The following is a 6,418-nucleotide window of genomic DNA, read 5'->3' as shown; positions in this document are numbered from 1 at the left end:
CACTTTCAAGTCTTGCAAGCTGCAAGTTGGAAGGTTCGTCCCATATTTGTTCACGTCTCATTGGAATTTCATTTGATGTCAGACTCTTGGCAATAGTAGAAGAGCCCCGGCTGCTATGGGCACAATAACATAAATAGATTGTTGGGGGTATAGAAATGATGCAGTTGAGTGAGTTGTTGAGGAAGTATTACCTGATGAAGAAGAGGAGGCAGTGGTCCTTGAGGGAGACAGGTTGTCAGCTTCAAGAGTAGGGGTTGGGGCTGGAGAAATGCTTGGAAGACTAAATATGTCCTCAGGGAGCAGTACTTTCTGCACAGTGTAAAGTGCCAGGGGATCTATAACATGCACACTGCAAAGGAAAATACATGTTTTGGGCATGAAGACTGAGCCTTAAAATTTCTCTATTCACAAAGTTGATCTTGCTGACAGTTCATCAGTTGGCATAGTTGAAAATTTTACTAACTCGCATAGTTGAAAATTTTAGTAATTGGTTGCAACATCATTTTTTCTTCTGTTTTGTCTTTGCTTTATGTTGTACTGGCATTCAAGACTTAAATTTGGGAGAGTTGTTTCTCACACATTTTTTGCAATTTGTGTTTTTTTTCCTTTTGGTAGAATGCAATGTAAAAATGAAACTGTAAAAAATATACATATCACAAAAAAAAAAAATATATATATATATATATATGATAATCTCTAAAAATATTTTTTCATATGTACGAATTTATCATATACGTTAAAAACATATACATTAAAAAAATATACTTATTATAAATATATTTATAGAATAAAAAATATGTTTAAAATATATTTTTTTACTTAGAAAAAATATTTATATTCCAAAATAAAGATATACATATTGTCTGTCCAAGACTCATACGAAACCATAAGCCACATGGTGATAGACTCTATAACTTCAACCAATATAAAAAAGCAGACCATCAGGCCAAAATTAAGACTTGAAGTAGAAATTCCATGCCTTCAGATTCCTAGCCATCAACAAATTTATATACAGCAAAAGAGCCACCTGGCTACTCAATTGCCTCCTCGGAGAGCTTATCTACTAGTTGATTGAGCTCACGATAAATGTGGGTGAAGGATGACCATTCTAGCTCCTGAATGCACAGCCAAATTTGAGACATCAGGGATTGAAGCCACACATTCTACATAGAAAACTTGCATTAGCCTAGTCAACAACTATTTGAGATTCCCATCTCTTGCAACCTCTTCAAACCACAAGCACTTGCCAAATAAAGAACAACAAACAATGATGAGAACTTGACCTTTGAATTAGAACCAGGAGCCAGAGTATATCTGATATGAATGAATTGAAATGAATTTATATACAAAACAACACCAATCCCACACCTACTCCTCTTACTTGATATTCCATGATTAGCTACTTCTTCGAGCAGCTCTTGAATTATTGTCATTTACCTTGGAAAAATATCCCTTAAGTATGATGTCAATAGGAATAAGGAATGTAAGAGTTACAACATGTATAAATTCTCAAGACAGTAAAGAAAGGTGAGCAATCAATGGAAATTTGGGTAGTAGGGAATTTAAGTTTTTTCATAGGATCAAACGAGTCTCTGATGAAAATCAATCAATGAGGTACATTAGGAAGCATTTGGGGCCCATCCCTGTACATAGCTTGTCATAGGATTTAAAACTTATGTCAATGTCAACACCAAAAATCTTGTCCCAAAAAAGTATGCTTCAAAAAATTCCACCCCATCCCATCCCTTTTACTTAACATTAAAAACACATATTTTTATGTCATCTAAGCCTGTGTACTTTTCTACGGCTCCATAGAGGCAACAACACATACATTAAAACACCTTTTATTTTACAAAGTATGGATGATGGAGAGCTCTTATGCCTCTGTTATGAAACACATCTCTATTGGTTAAAAAAAATTGCCACTGTAAGAAGAAGCACTTGACCGAGATGTTTTAGAAGCAAGAAATGTGTCCATCTGTTCATCCATAAAAATGTGTTGGTAATGAAATTCCATGTTGCAGAATACTAACTTTTGAAAATATGAAACCTCTATGAAGTTATTTCATAGTCAAACATCCATTTGACAGAGATGGAACTACAAATCTAAGTTCAGTTCTACTAGACTTAAGATAAAATTTTCACCAAAAGGGAAAATACTTGAGGCCCATGATATTGTAGCCTTCCTTTATAGAGCAACTAACCAACAAGAGATATTTTACCAAAGTGTGGAAGATTGGAGTGGCAATAAATGAAACTGTGAAGAGAGAACATGTGGAAGACGTGGTGACGAGATTGATGAGAGGAGAAGAAGGGAAGGAAATGGGTCAAAAGTCATGGTGGGTTTGTTTGCCTATCTTGGTTTAAAAATTCTAATTTGGCTTTCTTCTAATCAGAGTACACAATATATGAAATCTCCCCAAACACAAAGGGAGACAGTTCATGCAGAAACTAATAACAATGGTCACCATTATAATAGCTACACTAGGTTTGGAGAGTGGCATGGAGTGTGCATAATACCATTTGACAACACTACCTTCAATTGCATCGAGCAAAGCCTAACCAAAAGAGAAAATCAAGTTCACAGAAGCACCAGACAAGGTTTTGAGACTTAAAAATTTACCTCTCAAGGTAAATAGTTGGCAAACATCCATGTGTTCTACGTTGGTGTTAGCAAACCAGACTTGTGATGACTTGACCCAAGCGTTGGTCACAAATGCATGGATGGTGAACCCATTTCCTCTACTGTCAACCAGGTAATCCCATATTTCTGATGCCAAAAAGTAGAGAAACGATATGTTCTTAAGCAACTAGTGAGTGCCATGTTTAAGAACATTTGTATTACTTTTGGCACTTTTAAAAAACCTGCCCCATTTCTGACCGTGGCTTCGACAATTTCAAAAGATATGTAGTTTTCCTGGGAAGGTAGAAACCTCGAAAAGTGGTAGTCCTCACTGAACAAATTCGTGTCAGACTGAAAAAATTAAGGAGTTGGTTGACCGTTACAAAGTCAGTGGTGGAATTTAATGGCCAAAAATTATTCAATCATCTAACATTAGATCTAATGATATAGACCAGTACACAGTGACAGCTAGAGGAGTTTTTTTCAAAAAAGAACGGTAATTCATTTCAAAGAAAAATGTTGAAACATAATGTTCTATTCATAATGTTAAAGATTAAATCAAAATTATTATATAACTAATTAAAAATAAAATTATTACACGAATAAATTTACATTTTTTGGATAATATTTACTTTTAAGGTGTATGTTCAATAAATTTTTATAATTATTGTAATATATTAAAGTATTTTAATAATATTTAGCCATATGAAAATATTATTAAATAGACATTATCACCTATTAAAGTTTATGGCATAAGTATTCCTACAAGGAATGAAGATCCACGGACTACCAAACTCTAGACTAGGAGATGAGCTGCGCATAGCTTATGCTAAAGGCATATCGCAATCTACATACAACTTTAACATAACAGCATGGCAATAATAATAGTTTATAATTAGAATTTTTTTGTGGAAATTCCATTTTTAGACAAGTATTGTACGGAAAGGAGCAGTTTTCAAGGGTGGTGGATTTTAACAAAAATGGATGTACTATTAAGGAAGGAATAATAATTACTTTTTAACTATGTATTTTCCATTTTTAGAATAGGCATAGGTTTGAACGAGTCTTAAACCTTTCTTAATAGTTTTCAAATTTATGTATCCATGGTATTAATAACTTTTTTAGACTTCGAGAGTATATAATTTTTTTGGTTTTCCAATAAAATTATTTGGATTATCAAAATTAAAATTTAAGAAGTGAGTATTGAAACAATTTCTTTCCTGAAGTGAAGATCTAAACAATTTTGCTCAATAATTTAGTAAATATATCAAAATTTTAAATTAATTATTTAAAAATCTTCGGAAATTAAAAAAAATAAACTAAAAATGTTCAAAAACACGAAATCATTTCAAAGAATTCAAAACAACAAAAAATCAGACCCAACACTATCCAAAATCATCATTTTAATTTTCCACAAATCCATTGTAGATTGACACAGTAATGGAATATACCGAAATACCTCCTGGCAGGCTGGTAGAACACATCTATGCACCACCAACACCTTTATGCTGGTTAGAACTGCAATATTCATAGTTATAAATTTGTTGATGGGAAAATAAAAAATATAATAATTTTAAATCTTTCCTATGGCTTTGATCACTAAAGCAGAAAAATAATTACAAACTAAACCAAACCAATTTTTAAAGATCTGTAAATAATCTAACAAACCAAAGCAGAGTCAGAAAAGAAAAAAAACAAATGAAACCAAAAAATGTGATCAAAACCAGAAAGAGAAAATATGATATTATAGAATGAATTAAAAACCAGTGAGTATTATTTTCAAGAACATTTGTGTTACCTTTGGCACTATTAAAGAACTTGCCCCATATCTGACTTCCGCTCCCTGTAGAAACCTCGAAAAGTGAATAGTTTTGGTCGAACAAATTCGCATCAAATGAAATAAACAATTTCTTCTTTAAATATTAAATCAAGAAGTGAGCACTCAAACAATTTCGCTAACTAATTTCGTAAATATATCAAAATTTTAAATTAGTTTAACTAAATATTTAAAAATCCTCAGAAATTAAAAAGAAATGATTTTAAAAATTTCAATAACAACAAATCATTTCAAAAAATCAAAACGGAAAAGTACGCCCAACACTATCAGAAATCACCGCATTAATTAATCTCATTTTCCACAGGTTTTTGCTTAAATAAATACCCTGCTAATCATTTTCACACGAACAAAGTAATTTCCATCAAATATATTAAAATTGAGATACTCTAATCAAATTTTCACAAAAAGATGAAAAATTTAAGAAGTGAGTACTGAAACAATTTCTTTCTTGAATATTAAATCAAGAAATGAGGACTCAAACAATTTTTCCAAATAATTTTGTAAATATATCAAAATTTTAAATTAGTTTAATTGACTATCTAAAAATCCTTTGAAATTAAAAAAAAAAATGAATTAAAAAATTTCAAGAACAGTAAATCATTAAAAAAAAAATGAATTAAAAAATTTCAAGAACAGTAAATCATTTAAAGAATTCAAAACAACGAAAAGTACACCCAATATTATAAGAAATCACCACTTTAATTAATCTCATTTTCCACTTATCTTTGCTTAAATAAGTACCCTGTTAATCATTTTCACAAGAACAAAGTAATTTCCATCAAATATATCAAATTGGAGATACTCTAATCAAATCTTCACAAAAAGATGAAAAATTTAAGAAGTGAGTACTGAAACAATTTCTTTCTCGAATATTAAATCATTAAATCAAGAAGTGAGGACTCAAACAATTTTGCCAAATAATTTCGTAAATATATCAAAATTTTAAATTAGTTTAACGTCTAAATTTTTTCAAGAACACCAAACCATTTCAAAGAATTCAAAACAACAAAAAAACACACCCAACACTATCAGAAATCATTGTTTTAATTAATCTCATTTTCCACAAATCCATTATAGATTGACATGGTAATTGAATGTACGGAAAGACATGGATCTCCTCGCAGGTTGGCAGAACACATCTGTGCACTACCAACACCTTTCTGCCAGTTAGAACTGCAATATTGTTGGTTAGAAATTTATTAATGGGAAAATGAAAAATTATAATATTCTTAAATATTTCTTATTGTTTTGATAACTAAAGTAGAAAAATCATTACAAACTCAACCAAACTAAGTTTTAAATATTTGTAAAGAATCTAGCAAATTAAAACAGAGTGAGAAAAGAAAACAACAAATAAAACCAAAAAATGCAAACAAAACCGGAAAAATAAAATATGATATTGTAGAATGAATTAAAAACCATTAAGTGCAATGTTTAAGAACATTTCTATTACCTTTGACACTATTAAAGAACCTAATGCATATCTGACTTCCACTCCCTTGGTTTCGATTTCAGAAGATACGTAGTTTTCCTGCGCACCCAAATCCATTAAGTAGAAACCCCTCAAAGTGGTAGTCCTGAACAAATTCCCATCACATGGAATAAATGAATGAGCTGGTTGATAGTTACAAAGTTAATGGTAGAATCTAATGGCCAAAAATTGTTCAATCGTCTAACATTAGATCTAATGGTGTAGAATTGTACAAGGTGGACGCTGAGAGAGTTGTTTTCAAAGAGGGACGCCTTACTGCGTAAATAAGACCTCAACCAATCACTTTACAAATAAATAAATTTAAATAATAATAATAATAATAATAATAATAATTGAATTCCCAATTTTAAACTATGAAATGAAATGATATTTTAAGGTCCATGAGACTAAAAATAGTCTATGAGACCATTAGTTCTTTGTTTTTTGCTTTTTTCAATTCAATCCTTTTCTGATTCAAATTGATGAT

This window comes from Pinus tabuliformis, chromosome 7, assembly GCF_031772625.1.
Source record: "Pinus tabuliformis cultivar Carrire ecotype Pingquan chromosome 7, CPIR1, whole genome shotgun sequence".
In the NCBI taxonomy this organism is placed as follows: Eukaryota; Viridiplantae; Streptophyta; class Pinopsida; order Pinales; family Pinaceae; genus Pinus; species Pinus tabuliformis.
Note: the sequence above shows the minus strand (reverse complement) of the source record.